Source organism: Bubalus bubalis, chromosome 23 (assembly GCF_019923935.1).
Source record: "Bubalus bubalis isolate 160015118507 breed Murrah chromosome 23, NDDB_SH_1, whole genome shotgun sequence".
NCBI classification, from domain to species: Eukaryota; Metazoa; Chordata; class Mammalia; order Artiodactyla; family Bovidae; genus Bubalus; species Bubalus bubalis.
The window spans coordinates 41,338,063-41,362,826 of NC_059179.1; the positions used below are offsets into that span (position 1 = coordinate 41,338,063).

At 45.0% G+C, this 24,764-nt stretch overlaps 1 long non-coding RNA gene across 3 annotated transcripts in view; it reads right to left on the reverse strand.

Annotated features, from left to right (window-relative positions):
- LOC112581602 overlaps positions 1–1,943 on the reverse strand; it is a 121,385-nt gene extending 119,442 nt beyond the window's left edge. For all 3 annotated transcript variants that reach the window (XR_006547980.1, XR_003106205.2, XR_003106206.2), the window contains exon 1: positions 1,668–1,943. This is a non-coding gene — a long non-coding RNA (uncharacterized LOC112581602). The remainder of the gene's footprint in view (positions 1–1,667) is intronic.
- Between the last annotated feature and the right edge of the window lie 22,821 nt (positions 1,944–24,764).

Below are 24,764 nucleotides of genomic sequence, written 5' to 3' on the forward strand. Positions count from 1 at the left end.
TGGACCAAACATTGCACTCTCCATCTGACAGGTATGATTGTCCTTTTCGTGGTAATAAGACAGAACATTTTAATTCAGGTCTGGTTTAAAAAAAAAAAAATTCAAGACATATGGAGTAAGGGAAAGGAGTTCCAAGGGCAGAAAAAGCCAGTCCTTTCTAAGCAATCTCCATCAGCTACAAGAGGGACGACCACGTGACCCCTGTTGATCCGGTTACCCAGGGTCAGCACACACATCATTAAAAAGAGTCCGTTTCCAATAATGGGCACTTTTCCCTAAAGACCCAATATTCTTTTGCTATTCAAACACTGTGTTGTTCAGAATCCTCTGGGCTTCCTGGAATTTCTCTGAAATGTTTCCGATGCCTCGGGAACCATTTGAAAACATTAGAATTTTAAATCACAGCTTTGGGAGCGAGTGGCCTGTACCTGGACCCCCGCCCCGCCCCGCACCTCAGCTCCCTTCCCTCCCCCACCCCACTCTAGTCTCGCACCACCTCAAACAGCTTGGCCTGGCATCCCGAAGCAGCTTCTCACTCTCGTCCGAGGAAGGACAATCAGAGGAGCCATCCTCCTCTTCCCTTTTCACCCCACGTCAAAGGCACAGAAAGAACTGCCAGGGATGCTGCAGCAGGCTGGGCTGGAGCCGCGCTATAAAGGCTTATGAGAACCCACTCTGCATATATCTCTTCCCAAATCTGTGTTCAGTGACATCACCTTGGAAGCTTGAAATCAGCCACAGTAGGAGCATTTATTTACACGAAAGAAATCAGCAAACACGATGGACCAGACCTTGCCTCCACCCCACCCCCAGAGCCCCTGGTTAAACACTGACCAGCACATCACTGTTTATCTGACAACTAGCTACATACAGCCTTTTTTCATCTCTGCTTCATCAGCACTGATAAAGAGAACTGGAACAGCCCCTGATTTCTGCCGGGCTGCAGTTACAGTAAAACCTTCATGAATTCCACCAAATTAAAGAGGCATGACCTCTCCTGTTGAGAGCTCAGGCCGCCTTCCTTTTATCAGGCTCTGTCCTCTAGAACCATCTCTCATTTCATCCATTAAGGCACTTCCTAAGCCTTTCCCCTCCAAACGTGCAATAAAACAAACTGGTCTTTATTGCTGTCTCTCTCCAGGCCCCCTTGAAATTACATTTTCCAGTCTATAGCAATCTCTCTGCCCCAAGGAAGCCTGGGAGAGGAGCGCCAGGTTTGATCAAGTTTCACTCTGTATTTTCATTTGCAGTCTTGCATGGACTCCCATTCAAGGACTACTTTGCTTCCTTTTGCTAAAAACCCTCAAGTTGTTGGAAAGGTTGGCCTCGGGCCCACCGGGAGGTTACGCTGCTTGACAGAGTCCCCATTACTGCAGCGCCTTTTTGGTACTGGGAGGCACCCTCCTTTGTGCAAATCAAGGATACTGAACAAGCTTCAGTGTGTCCCTAGAGGTCATGGTCTAGCCCCAGGACTGTGCCAGGAGAATGCGGCTTCTTCCTTGCAGCAGAGAAGCACCAAGTTGTAAACAGACAGGAAATCGCCTGCGATGGGCACTAAGCTGATGATCACTAGTACCTTTAGCAACACCTTCTGGAAAGCCTACGTCCCATGACCCATGAATTCTCAGCCTGTTGGAAGAGCACTTTGATCTGTAACCAGGTCTTACCCGGAAGCTGGACATCCCCTTTTCCCTGTTGCAATGAATTGCAGTGATCCACATGGCTGTTAGGAAGCAAAATGGTGCTCAGCCCTCTAGCAAGCCCTCTCCCCACTCCCTCACTCACCTTGTATGATTGCTACTAGGTATCAGCTCATAAGGGCTTTCCGCTGGCTCAGCAGTAAAGAATCTGCCCTGCAATGCAGGAGATGGGATTCAAACCCTGGCTTGGGAAGATACCCTGGAGAAGGGAAGGGCTACCCACTCTAGTATTCTTGCATGGAAATCCCATGGACAGAGGAGGCTGGCAGGCTATAGTCCATGGGGTCACAAAAGTGTCGGACACGACTGAGAGACTAGACAACAGCAACAACAATCAGCTCATAATGACTTGAACACTTGCCTCTTAACAAGAAACTCCTGATAACCTAAAATCTTTCACAGCCTGTAGGAACGGAGATAAGAAAGAGGATTTTGGTCACTGTGACAGGCAGGTGGGATGGAGAAAAGAGGATAGATGGAAGCAACGACACACAACCCCCACCTCAAGTCATGCCACTTAAGGAGCCACCTTCTTCAGCTCTGCAAGTGGCCCATCCCCATGAAAGATACCACGTGGTGAGAATTATTTAAATCCCAGGAGGCAGGGAATGGTGTGTGGGCTTCAGCTCATCAGAGGCCACGTTTCTCCATGTTTGGGGATCAAAAGAGAACCCCAAGGGTGGGCTTCTTCAACACATTTTCCCATCTAGCAGGCTGAGGGTCAGGCCATATCTGATGGTGGGCAGAAGTAGCGGGAGTTGGAGTGGAGAGGTGGGGTGCCACAGACACACGCATAGGTATGGAGACATGTGTGAGTGTGCAAGCAGATGTGCTCAGGGACTGAGACAGGGAGCACACGTGATACAATGGAGACAGGCAGAGCTGCTGAGTGGATGAGGATGGATAGAAGGTCACTGGCTTCTCCGTGAATTATTAGAAGTCTCATCTGCGTGAGCAACTAAACAAGGGTAGAAACCTCTAATATGTGAAAGCCACAGTGAAATGATCCTAAGTCTCGCTGGAAACCAGCTTTTCAGTAAAACCTCATATAGTCGTTTGTCTCTGAACAGTATCCAGCCCCATTTTTTCCATGCAAAGAATTTTCAAATCCATTTCCTTTTGCAAACATGGTTTGAATGGACGCATGGTGTAGATATTATGCTGGTGGCCATGCTCTCTGGGTGTGTGTGTGTGCGTGTGTGTTTAATCACGATGCTTGCCCTCTTTCTGTGCTTCAACCTTTTACGGGCATAAGTACACAAGCCAAGTCACAGCTTGGCAGCCCCGAGGAACAGCTTAGCACCATCATGTACCCACCCAGCTCAGTTCTGAACCACCAGGAAAAAAATAGCTCTGTACTTTCAGTCTCGGGTTTTGGGATGAAAGCAGGAATTTTCTGACCCACAGAACAACCTCAAAACCATACTGCCAAGTACATAGGGGCCAGAGCAGTTATAGAAACTTGATTGATCATCCTCAGTTGTTTTAAAAAAAAAAAAAAAATTAGAGTTGATGACCAAAAGAGCAATCCAGGCCCTAACTAGTCACTCTTGCAAAACTATTTTAGAGAACTTAGATAACATAGAGTTCCAGTCTTTAACAGCTTTGTCCAGGGCCATGGAGATCTTCCATTCCTGATGGTCACATCTAGAGCTGAAAGGGACTTCAAAACTATGACGATCACAGCAATTTCGTCTAGAGAGAATGAGGGGGCAACTATGCATGGGGGAATCAAGGGTGGCTCTGGGTGTGGGCATGATTCTAAGTCCTGACCTGGGTGATACTGACACCATTCACTCCAGTGTTTACTTTGTGGAAATTCACATGTTCTGTGTGCATTCCTGTACCTATGTTATCTTTCTTCTAATTTATTTTTCTTTGTTTTTCCTTAAGTTGTTTAGTCCCATCTCTTCACAGAGAAGAATAACAAATTGAGGCCCACACAGCCAAGTTAAGGAACAGGTGGGGAGTTAGAATGGGGCATCCTCATTACTAGGGTAGTTCTCTGACCACTGTAATTTAGCACTTAATACATGGCTGGCCATGTTATATAGGTTCTTTGCATTTTTCTAAATGGATTAGAAACTATCACTAAGAACTGTGTCTTAACCTTCATGTTGCACATAGGTACACACACACACACACACACACACACACACACACACACACACTGGGCTGAAATCACAGTAGATGCTATTAATTCTTCCTGGTCTGTATACCAAGCTGAGCATTCCCACTCGCTCTGGTTAACACAAAGAAGTAACCCTGCTCTAGCCAAGCCCCCCAGGTCCTGCACTTCAGGTTTCTCTCTTCTTGTCTCTCTTTCTAGTCTCTGGCCTTCAACATCTGCAATGGCTCCTTTGATTTGGGGAACCTATAGGCCCCTGCTCTGCCCACTTTCCACTGGTCCGGTGGCATCCTCACTGCCCTGCATGAGAAAATGCTCACATTGGTCCAGGTCCCCCCACCCCTGGCCCAGCCAAGACCTACCCACTTCCATGAGTGGGTGTGGAGGGGTGTAGAGGAGAAAGAGAAGGGATTCAGCCAAATGATGGATCGATAATTAGGAACCGATCAGGACTCAGAAGCCAAGCTAAGCTGGACAGCTTCAAAGCTATTTCAGTCAAATGTCCAAGATGCTGAAGCACTGGGAAAATCTTTTCAGGAAACACAACACGGATTGCTTAAGAAAGAAAGAGGGGAAAGGGGGGATGGAACAGGAGCGAGGAGGAAGTGAGCACAGAGCATCACCATCCAGGAGGTGAGCGGGATGTACTGCTGGCTAAGGACCAGGGGGGACCACAGAGGACCGACAATCGGATGACAGTCAGGATCCCTCCCCTCTAAAGCCTTCCCTCTTTGACTTCATTCCCAACTAATCTAAGGATCTTCTTAACCCAACAAAGGAAATAAACAGTGAACGCCATAAGCAACCAAGAAATCATACATTCCTGGCTAGAGAAGAGATTTGCCTGATCTAGGGAAGCTCATGCCCCATAAAGGATGGATTTCTGGTGAGCCAAGACTGATTTGTGTAAAATGCAGGGAAAAAGCTAGCTGCTATGATACTTGTGATTTTCCCATGTAAATATTCTCATATAAACCCCCTGATCAAACGTTTATATATTTGTGCTTTCTTCAGCCAGGGCCTGTCTATACTTAGAAAGGTCACCTCAGCTGCTAGGAGCTCTTAAACAGTATCTAAATGTTGGCCCTTACACACTGGTCTTTGTATGTATATTCAGCTTTTTAAAGTGGCTCTAGGCCCTTAATGTCAGGTTAATAGAATCCAGGAATTCACACCTGACCTCCACCAAGCTAAAGACCAGGGGCAGGGAAATTCAGCAACAATGTTGACACTCTTACTTTGCTACTTTTACTTTCTGTTTTCTTAGCAAGGAAATCCACAGAACTTCCATTTCTGAACCTTTACCCAGTTTGGGAAGCTGAGCCATCAAACTGAACTTTATCTTGTGAGGGTTAACAGGTTTGAATCCAAATATAGCAGTCCTATATACCTACCAAGATTTATTACCTATTTATGTCCACGTTTGCACTGACATAGTTTTAACAGCCTCTGTTTTACCAGAAAGCATGCAGACCCAGATATTGTGGTTTTGACAACACTGAAATTGAAAAGAAATATGTTATTTCTCCAGTGTTGCTCTGGAATGAAGTGACCACATGTGAGTCTGTTTCTTATAAATTCAGAGGTTGCTAAGTGTAAGAGGAGGCTTGGCCAGCCTCTTCATTTACAAGAGGACGTGTGCTCAATGTCTCACCTTGTCACTGGCAAAAGGCAACCAAAATCTCTGTCCAGAGTCCCTCGTGCCATGCCACATTGCCCACTCCACCTAGCACATAAAATGCAGAGAATGGCATTTCCAGAGGGTGTGTTGCACAGCAGTCGTGCTCAAAGCTCTGTGGAGGCAGAGGAGGACCAGGGAGTTTGGCACCCAGCCATGTGCACACCCTGCTCTTCACGTGAGCACACAGCAATCACACAGAGAACATCAGCAGGTCCATCCAGAAGTTCCATTCTGCATCCTGCAGGGAGCCCTGCCTATGGGACAACCCTGGTGTGGCATATTGATTCTCAACATCCATTGGTACCCAACACCCATTCTGCCCTCAATTCCTACTTGAGTTACAAAGGCTAGAAAGCTTAAAAACTACATTTCCCAGACTCCCCTGCAACTAGGATGTATGATGTGATTTAGTCTCAGTGAATCAGATGCAAGCATGTATGATTAGGAAGATGGAAGTAGATGGAGGCAATACTTTGTTGACTCTCCCTACTGATACGCTTGGCCTTGGAGCCCTTTGGCTACTCCGCACCAGTGCTGCGGCTCTAGCTTCACAGGGGTCGGGAAGCAGAGTATGGAGTGTCCACTTCGCTGGGGTGCATCACAGCAGATGCAGCCTGGTTCTGGGGCTGGTGGACAGCGGTGGCCTCCTGCTTAGGGCAGCTTCTGGATTGCAGGAGCCAGTGGCTTCCTGTTCATAGAAGAACCCATATCTCCATGAAAGTCTGTTCTGTGCTGTCTATTTGGGACTTGTTCTTGAATAGTCAACCTTTAGTCCATTTCCTCAACCTTCTCAACACTTTTGTATGCCATTTAATACTTTGGGGAAAACAAGGCAAAACACTAATGATATTCTCCACCCAAAGCAGGAAGCTAGACTTTAAGAAGTGAGCATAGCTGGTCTATTGACCCTTTCCGGACATGCTAATGCTCAAATGAGATGTCAGACTGCCCACTACCTTACCAACACTGACAGTCCAGATATCAGCAGCAGAGGCAGCAGCAGGATGATGAGAGAACGCTAAACTTGGGATCTTTGGTCACTCTCAGTTCTCTAGCTTCCTACTTTGGTGACCTTGACCCTCAGTCTTTAAAATCTTGTGCCTTCATTTATTTATTTTTAAAAGTTCACAGTGCTGCCTAGCACACAGGTTGCTGTCAGATCAAATGAGAAGGCAAGACCTAGCACTGCTGTAGAGAGAGCACTCCAGCCAGCAGTCTTCTTGTGGTTGGAGTGGCAAAGCTCCATTTAACACACATCAGCAAAATGTGCAATGCAGTGGTTGGCAGACTGAGAGGAGGGTTCAAGCAGCGGGCACAGGCAGGGCAGAGACAAGGTGGGTATCTCTCTCTCCATCTCCCTTCCCTGTCAGGGTTTCTCCATCAGCACATTCTCCTGCTCCAGACTAGCTTAGAGCTTCAATCACACAGAGGAGTGGGCTTTAACCCTCGCTCCAGTCCAAGGTAGCCAACTGCCTCACTTCGCTGGGGACTGAGAGGAGCAGAGACATTACTTTACCAACAAAGGTCCTTCTAGTCAAAGCTATGGTTTTTCCAATAGTCATGTATGGGTGTGAGAGTTGGACTATAAAGAAAGCTGAGTGCCGAAGAACTGATGCTTTTGAACTCTGGTGTTGGAGAAGATTCTTGAGAGTCCCTTGGGCTGCAAGGAGATCCAACCAGTCCATTCTGAAGGAGATCAGCCCTGGGATTTCTTTGGAAGGAATAATGCTAAAGCTGAAACTCCAGTACTTTGGCCACCTCATGCGAAGAGTTGACTCATTGGAAAAGACTCTGATGCTGGGAGGGATTGGGGGCAGGAGGAGAAGGGGATGACAGAGGATGAGATGGTTGGATGGCATCACCGAGATGATGGACATGAGTGTAAGTAGGCTCCGGAAGTTGGTGATGGACAGGGAAGCCTGGCATGCTGTAGTCCATGGGGTCACAGAGAGTCAGACACAACTGAGGGACTGAACTGAACTGACTGAGGGGTTTCTCAGGACATGGAACTGTTAGTCCTAAAACTGGGAAAGTCCTGGCAGACTGGGACCAGCTGGTCACCCTCCTCCAATCTCACATCCAAAAGGAAGGGGCTGACTGACCCAGCTTGGGTCAGGGTCTACCCAATACCAACTGACAGTGTCCAGCAGGGCAGGTCACACTGAAGATGTTAGCCCCTGCAAAAGCCCTGTGAATTCAGGGGACAAGGTGTCCCCAGATAATAAGGGAGGGGGAGACACCAGGCAGAGAACCCCATAAATGTCCGAAGTGGAGACTCAATGAAGGGTCCTGCATTCTTTAACACATTCAGCACCCCTTACTCCAGCCTCATTCATGAGTCTCTATAAGACAAAAGTGAACCTCCCTGGTGGCTCAGCTGGTTAAGAATCTGCCTGCAATGCAGGAGACCCAGGTTCAATCCCTGGGTCAGGAAGATCCCATGGAGAAGGGAATGGCAACCCACTCCAGTATTCTTGCCTGGAGAATCCCATGGACAGAGGAGCCTGGCAGGCTACAGTTCATGGGTTGCAAAGAGTTGGACATGACTAAGCGACTATCACTCACTCAAGGAACTCAATGGAATCTTGACTCCAGAAAAAATGCAATGGATTCATATTTGAGATTTGGGTTTCAAGGTCAGAGCAAAGGTAAAAATCATGTAAGAGTCAAAATCCCTCCCTACCTCTAAGCCCTGTCATCTCACTTAGCACAATGAGATGCTCCCTTCAGAGAGCAGAGCAGGAACTAGACCCAGCAGGGTCTCATGCCCGCTGCAAAATCACTTAGGGACACAGTCTGACTGTATAAAAAGTGGAGGGCAATCAAAATGGCTATTTCTCCTTTACCCAAAAGAGACAGGCAACATAGTGGTTTCAGATGTTGGAAGGTTATGAAATGTACTTAAGAGATTAAGGCTCTTTGACCCAAGAGGGGCAAACAGAAGAGTTAAATGGCACTCAGCCTTCAGAAATAAAAATCATTTAGTTGGATGAAATGGAGCATTTATCCTCCACAAAATAAAGTGTTTTTTTATTTTTTTGGTCTTCTCATAAAGAATTTCCAATGGTGATTTTGTATTATTCATCAGAACAAGTCACCCCAGCCAATAACCTATATAAACAGAGACAGTGAAAAAGCCCATTTTGCCTGGTTGAAGGCACATCATTCATTCCTATCCAAACAGTCTTGCAGGCAGCAGCTCACACAGCAGATATTCACGGCAACAAAGAGGAAGCTCAATAGCCAAATGCAGATTTGAACAGAAAAGCATCACCAACAATTTTAATTGCTTTCTAGACTGCAGCTGGGGAATCAGGCAATTCCCCAAGCTATTTCAAACAGGGATGAGCTGCTGATTTTACAGAAACTTGTGAGGGCAATTTACGCTTGGGATTGGCTTTTGCTCTTCAGGCCAATGTACCTGAACAGGTGGGAGGAGGTGACAGTGGCTTCTTACCCATCCCCAGCTCTGATCTCCTGGCCTCACAGAGACCTGTTCTCCACTGAGACCACTGCTCCCTACAACCCCGTGTCATAGGAATTCTGGTCATCTTCCACATTCAATGCGGCTTTCTCAGAAACCTCCTTGACCCTCTCCAGGTTTCCAGACAAGCATCCTCAGATAAAATGGTTCCTTTCACCCTTCCTTCCTGTTACCCCCCATAAACAGCCCACCTGGCCATCCCATCACTCTCCCTTTCCAGTCTAACCCTACTGTAACCCTGGAAGAAGCTTCACTGGAGGGCATGGGGACATACCTCCTACACCTCCCCACTAACACTCTTGACCTCTTAACTCCGTCAACTTTATTCTCCACTCCCATTCAGTCATCCCGTGGTCTTCTCTGCAGAATGCTCCACCTCTGAAACCACTCCTGAGATCCTGGCTTCCTTTCCCTTTAGCTTGCTCTTTCAATAACTCCCAGTACCACCATTTATCTGCTCCTTTATTGACTAACCACCCCCCGCACCTTTCTTCAGTTCTGTACTTTCCCCCATGTTCAACTTGGGTTCAATGACTGATTGAAACTTCCTTCTACCGACACCTAAATTCCCTGCCTGTTCTTCCAACTCCATTACCAGGTGAAACTTAAAACGCCAAATCATCTCAAGGTTGTCTTCTTAGCACGTGCACCCAGATGACTAAGCCTCGTTGGCCTCAATGGGATATCCACAGAGATGGGTGCCGCCATGAAGTCATGCTCACCAACGCTGCCTGGCCTTTCATCTCGCCGGGCCATCCAACTACATCTCCTTGATCGGTTCAGACTTTCCCTCCCCACAACAATTATTTCAGACTTGCATGCGGCTCAAACTTGCTGCCTCTTCTCCTCCCTCCTCACTCTCAGCAGGTGACAGAGGAACAAGAAGCCTTAGTCAAAGGAGAATGTCCTCAATGTTCAGCAATCTCCAACTCCTATCCATCTTCCCTCCTCCCCCAAGAACTCGGTTCCAGCCTCTTGGCCACTCTATCAGCTCAGCTCCTCACCCTGCACCTGCTCTGTATTCTCAACCGCTCTTGCACTAATGACTCTTCTTTCAGCATTTGAGTTTCTCAAGTCTCTTATGTCTTAAAACAAACAAGCCCTTCCCTCCACCCCTGGTCACTGCCAGTCACCACCATACTTGTAGCATGCATGCATGACCATGCTTCTTAAAGGTGAACTCATGTTCCCCAGCCCTCATCTTCAGATCACCTGAATTATAATTAACTGGGAAAAATTAAATACACACAGACACACACACACACACAATCAAAAAAGAAAGATGCTAGAAACCAAAAACTACATAGTGTATGATTCCACTTATGTGCAATTTCTGGAAAAAGGCAAAACTGTAGAAACAGAAAGATTAGTGGTTGCCTGGGGCCATAAGTGAGCAGTGATTGGGAATGTGCACAAGAAAACGTTTAGGAATGATGGAAATGTTCTAAACCTGAACTGTGGTGATAGTCACAAAATTACATAAATTTACAAAAGCTTATCCAACTGAATACTTAAAATGGTTGACTTCTATGACGTAAATTATGTCTCAGTAAAGCTGTTTTTGTGCATATAAACACTTTTTTCACTCAGAAAGAAAAGGGAAAAGGAAACTCAGAAGTTCAGGTCTGGGAGTTCCCTGGCTGTCCAGGGGTTAGGACTCAGTTGCTTTCACTGCTGAGGGCCAAGGTTTGATACCTGGTCAGGGAAGTAAGATCATGCATGCCAAAAAAGGAAAAGGCTCAGGCCTGAGAGGACCAGGCTGAAGCATAACCTGGGAGTTTCCATGACAACAGTTTGAGTCGTGCCTTTCATACTGGGTAAAAGAGTCTCAAGTTGAGAGAAATGGAGAGTCCTCAGATAGAGAAGGTAGCTTAGGTAATGGGGGGTCCCTAAGAGGGAACCCAAGTTCCCTACCCCAGCCCAAGATTTGAGTGTGGCAGGAAAATGAGAAAATCCAAGGAAGATTTCTGGAAGCCTTGAGAGGAGTGACCTATGCCCCAGATTCTGACGGAGCCACCAAGAATGTGGCCGAACTCCAGCCAAAGCGTGACTGCGCTTGTCTCAGCAAACAGCACCGCAGCTTTCAGAAAGCAGCTCTTACCCGCACGTGGTGCAAAAACAGATGATTTCCACAGGACCTGAAGCGCCACAGAGAACATCAGACCTGGTGGGTCTCAGAGAGGTGAATGAGAATGACCCAGCAGCAGTCAACGCTGGTGACAACAGACAGTTTACAGACACCAGCATGAAAGATGGCAGTAAGCAGGACTCCCCTGGCAGTCCAGTGGTTAAGACTCTGAGCTTCCAATGCAGGGGCCGTGGGTTCAATCTCTGGTCGGAGAACTAAGATTCCACATGCCATGTGGTGTGGCTAAAAAGAAAAGACTTCATTTAAAAAAAAAAAAAAAAGATGGCTTGTAAGGGCCTGGCCTCCATAGCCTTATAACCTTGGTACCTCATGAGCCCCTGGATTTTCAGACCCAACCCCAGGAAGAGAGGACAGTCTTCTTGAATTGACAGACATTTGACTTCTCCCATCCTGAGGTTTAAGATAGGCATCAAGTAAAGAATTCAGCCAAGTAGGGGACTTCACCCTTTAGACCAAGATGGTTGGATTGCATCACTGACTCAATGGACATGAGTTTGAGCAAGCTTGGGGAGATGGTGAAGGACAGGGAAGCCTGGCGTGCTAGACTCCATGGGGTCACAGAGTCAGATACACCTGAGCAACTGGACAACAACCCTTTAGACCCTTGAGTTGATGAGTTGATGAACCACTACCGGGAAACTGTGGCATCACCCACAGGTTAGGCAAAGGGTAAGGAGTCTGAAAGGAGGCTGAATGTCCAGCTCTCCCACGTGAGTCAAAGCCAACAATTTGCTTTTTCCCAGAGTAACATGGAGAAGTGCCATAGGAGCCTCCAAAAGCAACGAGGAGAGTCGAAGCTTAGCACTGAGGATTCCTCCTTTTCCCACCAAATCAGGCTTCATACTTACTGGATGTCAAAGAATGTGGATGGCCGGGAGAGACGTGCATTATCTAGGAGAGATAACACAGAGCCTGAGAAAGTGGAGATAGAACGGGAGCTGGCCTCTGAGGTCTGCCCTGGCCTCAGCTACAGTGGCAAGATTCTCACCCTGAACCCAGGGCCCCCAGCTCTTACTCAACCCACAGTCAGTCCAAGAGTTGAGCTGCTTGCGCGGGGTGAGCAAAAAGCACCAGTCACAAATACAGCAGCCCAGCCAAGCTCAAATCAGTCCTGAGTCCTGAGCAGGTTGAACCTCGGGGTCTTGGTGCAGCAGGAAGAATCGGGCTACTTATAGCAGAGATCTGGGGCTCAGCAGGTCTGATCACTTGACTATGGACAGGTGACTTCTTCTCCCAGCCACAGTTACCTCTCTGGAAACTGCTAGGGACTGTGGGGAGAGAGGCTCACAAGGACAGACATAGGTTATCAACACTGTTCCTTAGATTTCAAGTTTGGGGAGATTTGGGGGGTTTTTTCTTTCTTTGTTGTAGGGTTTTTTGCTTTGTTTGTTGACCTCGTTGCTTGGCTTGTGGGATCTTTGTTCCCTGACCAGGGATCAAACCTGTGCCCCTTTCAGTGAAGCATGGATCTTAACCACTGGACTGCTGGAAACTCCCTGGATTTCAAGTTCTGATTCCATTTCAGACACAGCAGCCCAGGCCTCGGCCACTTCCGCTCCACATATGAATAGGAATTCATCGTGTTCTCCCAGACACACCTCTCCAGCTGTGCCTGAGATTCATGTCAGTGCTCAGAGCTGTCCCCCATGGCCACCATCCCCCACCCCAGGAAACTGCTCCCTCTTCCACCCTCCTCAGCCACCCAGGTGTTGGGGAAGCTGATTTCTTTTCTTCTACCCATTTGTTGTCAAACAGTTATGCTGACAGGTCAAACACTAAAAATATTACCTCTTTTTCAGAGAATACATTGATCAAAGGGTCTATTTCTCTTCTCTGAGAAAGAAACCAGGGGTGGGACTCAAGCCCTCAAAATGGACCTTTAACCAAAACGATGAAAAATCGACTTGTACAGTCCCAGCAGATGAAAACAACTACCCCAGGAAATAACTTTATTTTTATAAGCATCAAGTCAACACAAATATATAGCCCCGGTCTTGGCAATTCATTAGCACTTTACCTGCAGAGACCAAAGCTCTGGGTCTGTCTCCCTGTGATCTGAAAAACCAATAAAGAATCAATAGCTGAGCTACAAGTCTTCCCTGGTGAGTGGAGGAGTATTAGTGGGTTCTATCACTGGTGAGCCCGAGCCGAGGACACAATCCTGATTCAAACCACAATCCCAACGTTGGAGGATACACTTTGGGCACTTCCTTTACTACCTTTTCTGGGTCTTTTTCCATTTCAAAACTAACTTTCTTTCTTTTTTCTTTTTTCTTTTTTTTTTTTTTCAGAAATCTGTACTATTATGCTTGGAATTTTTGCTCCAACTGTGGAAATGTGGTTTGGACATTTTTTTTTTCTAACTTTCAGACAGCAACCATAACAAAAATTCACACCAGCACAAGGCTCCTCTTTTGGCAAAACAATGTAATAATTCCAGTGGACTCAGTCCACGAGAAGTCGCTATTGTGAAATGGTCTAACACCCACTTTATTAACATTAGGGCTAATTTCTTTGGAAGAGAGTTTAAAGCCGCCAAGACTTCGATTCTGGGGTTAATTGGTCTGTTTGCCACTGTTTGTCAGAACTGTCTTTAAAGAACATCTTCAAAGACTGCCCTGATATTGGCCCCTGTCTTGTCTGAAATGTCTTTATCAATGCCAAAAATGCAGTGAGTGAAAGGGCTTTTTACTTAATTATTTCTGAAAACCAAAAAAGGAATTCCATGTAGACAGATAATGAGAATTGACACAGTGAAATTAAAATGTGTGTTCAGGCAAAGAAAGCCAGAGGAGCTGAACCTCTAACTAGAGCCAGCACATGGGGAGTCCGTGCTGCCAGCCCACCGCTTCAGACAGAGCCCTGGGTGCTTCATTTTGTCTCTTGGAACAGATTCCATTTTAAAGCCCATGCTGATTGGTTGCACAGGTTGCTTAGCAACCCGCAGGCCAATAGTATTTGGTTTTAAAATGCCAACCTCTGTAGGGCACTCCAAGTGCAATTGTTGTTTTTTTTTTTTCCAAAGAACTTAGGAATAGGCTATTTTGTTTATTTTTTCCCCCAACCAGGAATCAAAGCCATGCCCCTGCATTGAAAGTGCAGACCCTTAACCACTGGACTGCTAAGAAAGTCCCCCAAATACAGTTTTTAATTCGTATACTTATGTCTGGAAACAGGGAAGAAGATGTATCTTTTAAAAAATAAAACAACATGTATTTCTTTACACAATTCTCCACCTCCTCCCACCCATGCACCCTTCCAGCCGCTTTCTGGCTTATGTTACTGCTGTCCACAGCCACATGTCTCCATTCCTATTTCCAGTTTCTTTTTTGGGTAGAGGTGAATAGAAAGGAGGGATGAAGTGGGACAATTCTTCAGGCATCCATACGAAAAGTAGAAAAGTATGCACTTTATTTTAAACGTAATTGAAATACTTCAGAAGAGTATTAAAAATACGAACAGAAGAGGAAAACCGTTTGGTCTCCATTTTGCCGAAAATTGCAATGAGTGTGGATCCAAGTTTCCTTCCAAGCCAGAGAAGAATCAGGCTCTGTTTCTTGACAACTGCCCCGGGACGGGGTGTTTGGTCTACAGGAAGACAGTGCTGGCTACACCTCAGCACTGCTTCTCTGTCCCCAAAGTCACTGAACAACCCCAAAATGAAAGCAGAGAAACAAACCAACAGAGAAACTCAGACACCCAACACCCAATAATGAGGTAACTTGGTGATCTCTAAACATCCATCACATTTTTTTAACCTGTTTTTTTTAACTTATTTATTTTAAATGGAGGCTAATTACTTTATAATATTATAGTGGTTTTTGCCATCCATTGACATGAATCAGCCATGGGTGTACATGTATTCCCCGTCCTGAACCCCCCTCCATCTTCCCTCCTCATCCCATCCCTCAGGGTCATCCCAGTGCATCAGCCCTGAGCACCCTGGCTCATGCATCAAACCTGGACTGGCGATCTATTTCACATATGATAATATACATGTTTCGATGCTATTCTTTCAAATCATCCCACCCTCGCCTTCTCCCACAGAGTCCAAAAGTCTGTTATTTACGTCTGTGTCTCTTTTGCTGTCTCGCATATAGGGTCATCATTACCATCTTTCTAAATTCCATATATATGCATTACTATACCGTACTGGTGTTTTTCTTTCCAGCTTACTTCACTCTGTATAATAGGCTCCAGTTTCATCCACCTCATTAGAACTGATTCAAATGCATTCTTTTTAATAGCTGAGTAATATTCCATTCCAGCTGGTTTTAGAAAAGGCAGAGGAACCAGAGGTCAAATTGCCAACATCTGCTGGATCATCAAAAAAGCAAGAGAGTTCCAGAAAAACATCTATTTATGCTTTATTGACTATGCCAAAGCCTTTGACTGTGTGGATCACAATAAACTGTGGAAAATTCTGAAAGAGATGGGAATACCAGACCACCTGACCTGCTTATTGAGAAACCTGTATGGAGGTCAGGAAGCAACAGTTAGAACTGGACATGGAACAACAGACTGGTTCCAAATAGGAAAAGGAGTATGTCAAGGCTGTATATTGTCACCCTGTTTATTTAACTTATATGCAGAGTACTTCATGAGAAACGCTGGGCTGGATAAAGCACAAGCTGGAATCAAGATTTCCAGGAGAAATATCAATAACCTCAGATATGCAGATGCCACCACACTTATGAAAGAAAGCAAAGAAGAACTAAAGAGCCTCTTGATGAAAGTGAAAGAGGAGAGTGAAAAAGTTGGCTTAAAGCTCAACATTCAGAAAACTAAGATCATGGCATCTGGTCCCATCACTTCATGGTAAATAGATGGAGAAACAGTGGCTGACTTTATTTTGGGGGGCTCCAAAATCATTGTAGATGGTGATTGCAGCCATGAAATTAAAAGACACTTGCTCCTTGGAAGGAAAGTTATGACCAGCTTAGACAGCATATTCAAAAGCAGAGACATTACTTTATCAACAAAGGTCCATCTAGTCAAGTCTATGGTTTTTCCAGTGGTCGTGTATGGATGTGAGAGTTGGACTATAAAGAAAGCTGAGTGCCGAAGAACTGATGCTTTTGAACTGTGGTGTTGGAGAAGACTCTTGAGAGTCCCTTGGACTGCAAGGAGATTCAACCAGTCCATCCTAAAGGAGACCAGTCCTGGGTGTTCATTGGAAGAACTGATGTTGAAGCTGAAACTCCAATACTTTGGCCACCTGATGGGAAGAGCTGATTCATTTTAAAAGACCCTGATGCTGGGAAAGATTGAGGGCAGGAGAAGGGGATGACAGAGGATGAGATGGTTGGATGGCATCATTGACTCAGTGGACATGGGTTTGGGTAAACTCCGGGAGTTGGTGATGGACAGGAAGGCCTGGCGTGCTGCAGTCCATGGGGTTGCAAAGAGTTGGACATGACTGAGCGACTGAACTGAACTGAACTGAACTGAAAATTTCATTGTGTATATGTACCACAGCTTTATTATCCATTCGTCTGCCAATGGACATCTAGGTTGCTTCCATGTCCTGGCTATTATAAACAGTGCTGCGATGAACATTGGGGTACACGTGTCTCTTTCAATTCTGGTTTCCTCAGTGTATATGCCCAGCATTGGGATTGCTGGGTCATATGGCAGTTCTATTTCCAGTTTTTTAAGGAATCTCACACTGTTCTCCATAGTGGCTGTACTAGTTTGTATTCCCACCAACAGTGTAAGAGGGGTCCCCATTCTCTGCACTCTCTCCAGCATTTATTATTTGTAGGCTTTTTGATGGCAGCCATTCTGACTGGCGTGAGATAGTACCTCATTGTGGTTTTGATTTGCATTTCTCTGATAATGAGTGATAAACATCCATCACATTTTGAGGATCCTGGCCTTGATCACATTCAACCCATACATGCCTGGTCTCTGTTTTTGGCCTCATCAAACCTTGGCAATTGCACCTTCCCATTCTTGCCACTGTCTAAATTCCCAGGTATCAATATATTTGCATGTTGTTTGGGTAACAATGCAACAGAAACCCCCTCAGGGAAATCACATTTGAAGAGAATAAGGGCAACTCCAGAACAGCACCTTTCTTTGAAAAATTCCAAATGGCATTGCAAACTGATGCTATCATTCAACTGGCCTCTGGTTGAGTGAATACATTAGCCTTCACTCCTTCCAATATGGAGAGGTCAGATTACCTGCTGGAAAGCAAAGGAAGCCCTAAATGATCTGATGCAAGAAAAAATAGCCGAGAGAAACTAAGCAGGGCAGGGAGCTTCAGATCTCCCTTTAGGGTAGTGTCCCCTTAAACAGACAATTTTTGATGAGCTTTAACCAGGAGATCCTCTGGCAGAAAAAGAAAAGTGCTTGGTACCTTGATAAAACAAAACACACAAATACATTCCCCTCACCTTTCAGCATAACCCTCAACCCGTTGTTAGATTTTGGCCATTGGTTTTGCCCAGAGATCTGATTACTGTTATCTCTGCTTGCATAACTACAAATGTTATCATTACTGCTCAACTGATATGGCTCTGTTTTACCAACACAAAGGAAGACTGTATGCACACTTGCCCTCTCACCAGAAGGGCTGGTTTAAAAGAAAGAGAAGGAAAGGGAAAGAGCAAGGCTGGGAACCAAGGGGAGTAGGCCTGCTGAATGAGCCTTTCAGAAAGAATTATGTGATAGGTTTTGTGTGTGTGCTTTCTTTAAGCACTGCTGCCAAAGCTCAGAATTGAAAAGTACTCAATGGGCATCATGTCAGAAACACAATGATTTATCTGGCTGGTTCATTTTCAAACATGAGCATTCTCCTTATTCCCTGAAATGGGTTTTGGGCCCGATTCTTCAAAATGTGAGGAACAGAAGTTATGCAGAGAGCCGGGTCTGATTCAAGATAAACAAGGATTCGATTATAAATATGACAGTGGCATATCTCTGGCCTCCAAAGAGCTTCGTCTGGTTGCCCAGACTGCAGACTTTTCCTCCATCCAAAACTGCACGGAGGTAGAACTGAGGTTCTCTCTGGCCAGCCCTCCCCAGCACAGAAGGCATAGTTTATAAGCCTGCCCCGCTGCCCCATTGCCTATGGTGTCCAAGGGAAGCCTAGTTACACACATAGCAGACTTGGGTCTCAATTCCGAAAGTCAGGAGTACAAGAAGCGAGATTGCTTTATTTTCCTGGTGCCACCGCACAGAACTGAAGTCTTGTCACCGTTAATTTCCACTCTTCCTTTGCGATTGCAAGGAAGTTCCCAGAGGCTCACTCAGGCCTGGGTATGAGAGGCAAGCCACAGAGAAAAGAAGACCTAGTCCCCAAGGGGCCATATCTCCAGACCATAGTTTCTAGCAGGACTGCTCCGGCTGGCCCTCTGTCCACGCCACTCTTGGCCACACTGGGATTGGAGAGCCCAAGGCAAACACAGCTCTGCTTCAGGTCCTCTTTTGTTTGACTCCTTCTAGAAACTTGTGCCTGAAAATTTTTAACAGAGGATTTTTTAAATTGAGATCTAATTTACAGACCATAAAATCTACCCTATTAAATGGGGTTCATTTCTGGCTTGAAGGACTTAGTGCGATCTTTAGCTTCCTTGATGGTTCACATGGTAAAGAATCTGCCTGCAATGCAGGAGACCTGGGTTCAATGCCTGGGTTGGGAAGATCACTGGGAGAAGGGAATGACTACCCAATCCAGTATTCTTTTTTTTTTTTTTCCAATCCAGTATTCTTGCCTGGAGAATTCCATGGACAGAGGAGCCTGGCAGGCTACAGTCTGTGGGGGCTCAAAGAGTTGGACATGACTGAGCAACTAACACTTTCATTTTCATGCTTTAAAGTGTACAATCCAGTGGTTTTTCATATATTTGCAAAGTTCTGTTGTAGCATAAAAGTGGGGCACAAGAAGACAGCCATGTCCTAGGTCTCAGGTGAGTCCCTGGGATGGCCACATGTGGGTTCTTAGCTTCATACAGGAAAGGATTGAAGGGCAAGCCAAAGTAAAGTGAAAGAATATTTATTCAGGGAGACACACTCCATGGACAGAGTGTGGACCATCTCATCAGGCAGGAGGTCCAAGATATTGGGATGATTTTTATTGACTGGGTAATTTCATAGACTAATGAGTAGGAGGATTTTTCCAGCTCTTTGGGGGAAAGGGCAGGGATTACCAGGAATTGGGTCACTGCCCACTTTTTGGTCTTTTTGGTCAGTCTTGAAACCATCATGGCACCTGCGGGTATGTCATTTAGCCTAGGCTAATGCATTGCAATCAGCATATAATGAGGCTCAAGATCTAGTGGGAGACAATTGTCTGCCATCTTTGATCTAGTTGGTTCTAACCAGTTTATGTCATGTTCTCAATGGCTGTGTAATCCTTTCAAAGGTGTACCCTGACCCCCCTTCCTGTCTCAGTTCTGCAGCCATTTTTGTTGTTTGTTGTCTAGTCCTAAGTCATGTTCGACTCTTTGTGACCCCATGGACTGTAGCACGCCAGGATCCTTTGTCCATGGGATTTCCCAGGCAATAATACTGGAGTAGTTTGCCATTTCCTTCTCCAGGGGATCTTCCCAACCCAGGGATTGAACCCACTTGAACTGACGTCTCTTTCGCCACCTGTATTGGCAGGCAGATTCTTTATCATTGCGCCACCTGGGAAGCCATTTTGCAACCATAGCCATTGTCTAATTCCAGAATATTTCATCACCCCCAAAAGAAACACCAGCCAAACCTAATTTTGAATTCTGTCTTCTAAAGAGGATCTCAAATTGTTTGAGCCTCAAGCCCCATAAAAATTAAATCCTCCCCTGGATTCGGAGACCTTTTGCAAAGCAACCATTTCCAGAACCAGAACCACTTAGTGAGTGGAGGCACAAATCTCCTGTAACTCAGATCCCTGGGGTTTCTGGTTTTGCCACCCCTTCCCCCAGGGGACTGGGAGGCTGGAGTCTCTTCTGAAGGACCCACCAGAATCTAATCTCTCCTCCTTTCTTGTTATCTCTCTCCAGTTCTGAGAACTACAAGGCTTTATCTCTTAATCCATGTCTTCTTTTTAAAAAGTTTTAAAGGCAAGAATTTACTTCTTTTTCTCTGAATTGTGTCTCCCTTCTCTGAGGCTGGGAAGAAAAAGCAGTAGCTACCTCTTCAAAGATCACCAAATCACAGAAATTAATCGTTACCAAAGCCTCCACCAATTCATCCAATGACTGCCCTGATACCCAGGAAACAACATAGCTCCAGGCTTTCAGAAGCTAAAAAGTCACTTGGGCACTTCTCAGACAAAGGAATGCTGAGGGTGATGCCAAGTGACACCTCAGAAGAGATCCTCTTAGAGACTGATGCAATCCCCCCCACCCCAAATAAAAAGGTAGCTTTATTATCCATATTTTTTTAAAAAAGAAAAGAAAAACCAACGGAGGGCACCAGAAACTGTACTCGCTCTCATGTGGACCAAGCCTTAATTAGGGAGTCAAGGCCCTCGGACCTGGTCTAACAAGAAACCATTCCTTTGGGATTATGAATTCCCTTTCACACTCTGAACTTCACTTCCCTACAAATACCAAGCTTTGGTGCTAACCCATTTGTGAGGCCTTGTCTCCCTTCAGAGCTACACTTGATTTGTGCTATTATTTAATTTAATCTCATTAAAAAGATTGAAAAATGGATGGTGGCACAAAAGTGCCCAGAACACACCACCCCCCTCCCCCAACCGAGTGGCCAGAAACTTAAGGGTCATCACTTGCTGCCCTGGAAGAAAACAGGACAAATGATGGATCCAGTCCAGGTGGAGGAACCCAAGGTCCACATCCTCTCTGTGGGCGACCTGTGTTTGGAGCCATCGCAAAGTGCCCAGAAGATGATGCCAGTGGCGATAGCAATGGCAGCGGCTGTCCTGTGTTTACCACTCGCAGGGCCTTCTGCTGAGCAATTTCCATACAGGGTTTTGTTTACTTCTCATCACCATTCTACGATGGTGTCGTGCACGTGTGTTCAGTTAGTCCTGTCTAGACCTTTGCAAACTTCATGGACTGTAGCCTACCAGTTTCTTCTATTCGTGGAATTTTCCAGGCAAGAATACTGGACTGGATTGCCATTTTGTCCTCCAGGGGATCTTCCCAACTCACAGATCAAACCCACGTCTCGTGCGTCTCCTGCATTGCAGGCAGTTTTTTTTTTTTAACCACTGAGCCACTGGGGAAGCCCTCTTAATCCCATTTTGCAGATAAGGAAATAACACAGCAGAGAGGTTACAAATCTGAGGAAGGTTGCATATCTAGGCATTGAGAGAACAACAGTTATCTTGTCTTATTCTTCAGTTCAGTTCAGTTCAGTCGCTCAGTCGTATCCGACTCTTTGCGACCCCATGAATTGCAGCACACCAGGCCTCCCTGTCCATCACCAACTCCCGTTCACCCAAACTCATGTCCATCGAGTCGGTGATGCCATCCAGCCATCTCATTCTCTGTCATCCCCTTCTCCTGCTGCCCCCAATCCCTCCCAGCATCAGGGTCTTTTCCAAGTCAACTCTTCACATGAGGTGACCAAAGTATTGGAATTTCAGCTTCAGCATCAGTCCTTCCAATGAACACCCACAACTGATCTCCTTTAGGATGGACTGGTTGGATCTCCTTGCAGTCCAAGGGACTCTCAAGAGTCTTCTCCAACACCACAGTTCAAAAGCATCAGTTCTTCAGCACTCAGCTTTCTTTATACTCCAACTCTCATATCCATACATGATGACTGGAAAAACCATAGCCTTGACTAGACAGACCTTTGTTGGCAAAGTAATGTCTCTGCTTTTGAATATGCTATCTAGGTTGGTCATAACTTTCCTTCCAAGGAGTAAGTGTCTTTTAATTTCATGTCTGCAATCACAATCTGCAGTGATTTTGGAGCCCAAAAATCACTTGTCTTATTCTTAAGCACTACTAAATGCTTCCTCAAGCAGGCAAAGTCAAGAATGGGCCAACCTCTGGTTCCAGTACACAGAAATGCCCTTCCTAGTCTGACCCAAACACAATGGGTTTGGGGCCTGTCTCAGGTCAGGACTGAACTTTCACTGCTTTATCTGCTGTAGGGAACTGAGGATATCTGACCTCAGAAAAAACGACCTCAATTATGTAGAGGAAAAAAAGAATCCCTACCTCACATCATATAACCAAACAAATTCCAGCTGTACCATATATTAGGTCATATATTGAAATCATAAAAATACAATTAAGAAAACATAAATCAATATTATAATATTGGAATGGAAAAAGGCTACTCTAAGTAGCCACTTAACCAAAATATCTTAAAAAGAAAGAATAAAGCACATTGTAGAAAAGAAAACAACATCATTAATAAAGCTGAAAAGCAGATGACACATTTATTACAGAGGCCTCATTTGCTTTATGAATGTCTCCTACAAAACAAAACAAACACCAATAATCCAATGGAAAGTATAAGCAAAAGTTAAGAAAAGTTCATGGCAAAGAAATTACAAAAGGCTCTTAAATACATTAAAAGTGCAAAACCTTGCTCATAATAAGAACATTCCAAATCAAAACTATCCTTCTGGTTGGCAGAGATCTACAGGGATCAGCAAGAATGTATGGAAACACATCCTCGCTCAGTGTTGGAAGACACAGGCATCCACTCTGCCTCCAGGGAGAGCAATTAGCCAATCAATCTTTGATCCTACAATCCCATTTTTAGGAACATAGCCTACAAGTATGCCAAATGTGTAGGAAGTGGTTATATACCAGAATATTTATGATGTTATTGTTTCTAGTAGTAAAAGATTGGAAGTACTCAAATATCTGAGTAGAAAACTGGTTAAATAAACTATGGAACAGATTGCTGTGCAGATATTTAAAAGGATCCAAAAGGATGAAATTGGATCTTTTGCTGTTGTTGTTGTTGCTCAATGGCTAAGCCATGTCCAACTGTTTGCGACCCCATGGACTGCAGCACATCAGGCTCTTCTGTCCTTCACTGTCTCTTGGAGTTTGCTCAAATTCATATTCATTGAATTTGGTGTTGTCATTGAAGTTGATGTTGCTATCTAACCACCTCATTGTTTGTTGGCCTCTTTTCCTTTTGCCTTCAGTCTTTCCCAGCATCAGGGTCTTTTCCCATGAGCTGGCTCTTCACATTAGATGGCCAAAGTATTGGAGCTTTAGCTTCAGTATCACTCCTTCCAATGAATATTCAGAATTGATTTCCTTTAGGATTGACTGATCTTGATCTCCTTGCAGTCCAAGGGACTGTCAAAACTCTCCTCTATCCTTACCTCTATCCTTACCTCACACTATATACAAAAATTATCTCCACATGGATCAAAGAATTAAATGTAAGAGCTAAAATAAACTCTTTTTAAAAAATTGGACTAAAATTTCATGATCTTGGATTTGGAAATGGACCCTTAAATATGACACCAAAGCACAAATAACAAAAGAAGAAAATAGATAAATTGGACTTCACTAAAATCAAAGCTTTGTGTATCAAAAGATACTATCAAGAATGTAAAAAGACAGCCCACAGAGTAGGAAAAAATATTTGCAAATCATATATCTGATGAGAGTTCAGTATGAAGAATATATGCATATAAAGAACTTCTAACTCAACAGCAACAAAACAAAAATCCAACTTTAAAAAGGGCAAGAATCTAAAAAGGTATTTCTCCAAAGAAAAGATACAGATGGTCAATAAGCATAGGAAAAGATGCTCAGCATCCTTAGTCATTAAAGAAGTAAAAACTAAAACCACAACAAGAATCTACTTCATACACATTCAGTTCAGTTCAGTTCAGTTGCTCAGTTGTGTCCGACTCTTTGCGACCCCATGAATTGCAGCATGCCAGGCCTCCCTGTCCATCACCAACTCCCGGAGTTTACCCAAACTCATGTCCATTGAGTCAGTGATGCCATCCAACCATCTCATCCTCTGTCATCCCCTTCTCCTCCTGCCCTCAATCCCTCCCAGCATCGGGGTCTTTTCAAATGGGTCAGCTCCTCACATCAGGTGGCCAAAGTATTGGAGTTTCAGCTTCAGCATCAATCCTTCCAATGAACACCCAGGACTGATCTCCTTTAGGATGGACTTATTGGACCTCCTTGCCATCCAAGGGACTCTCAAGAGTCTTCTCCAACACCACAGTTCAAAAGCATCAATTTTTCAGCCCTCAGCTTCCTTTATAGGCCAACTCTCACATCCATACATGACTACTGGAAAAACCATAGCTTTGACTAGACAGACCTTTGTTGACAAATAATGTCTCTGCTTTTTAATATGCTGTCTAGGTTGGTCATAACTTTCCTTCCAAGGAGTGTCTTTTGATTTCATGGCTGCGATCACCATCTGCAGTGATTTTGGAGCCCAGAAAAATAAAGTCAGCCACTGTTTCCACTGTTTCCCCATCTATTTCCCATGAAGTGACGGGACCGGATGCCATGATCTTAGTTTTTTGAATGTTGAGCTTTAAGCCAACTTTTTCACTCTCCTCTTTCACTTTCATCAAGAGGCTCTTTAGTTCTTCTTCACTTTCTGCCATAAGGGTGGTGTCATCTGCATATCTGAGGTTACTGATATTTCTCCCGGCAATCTTGATTCCAGATTGTGCTTCATCCAGCCCAGCATTTCTCATAATGTACTCT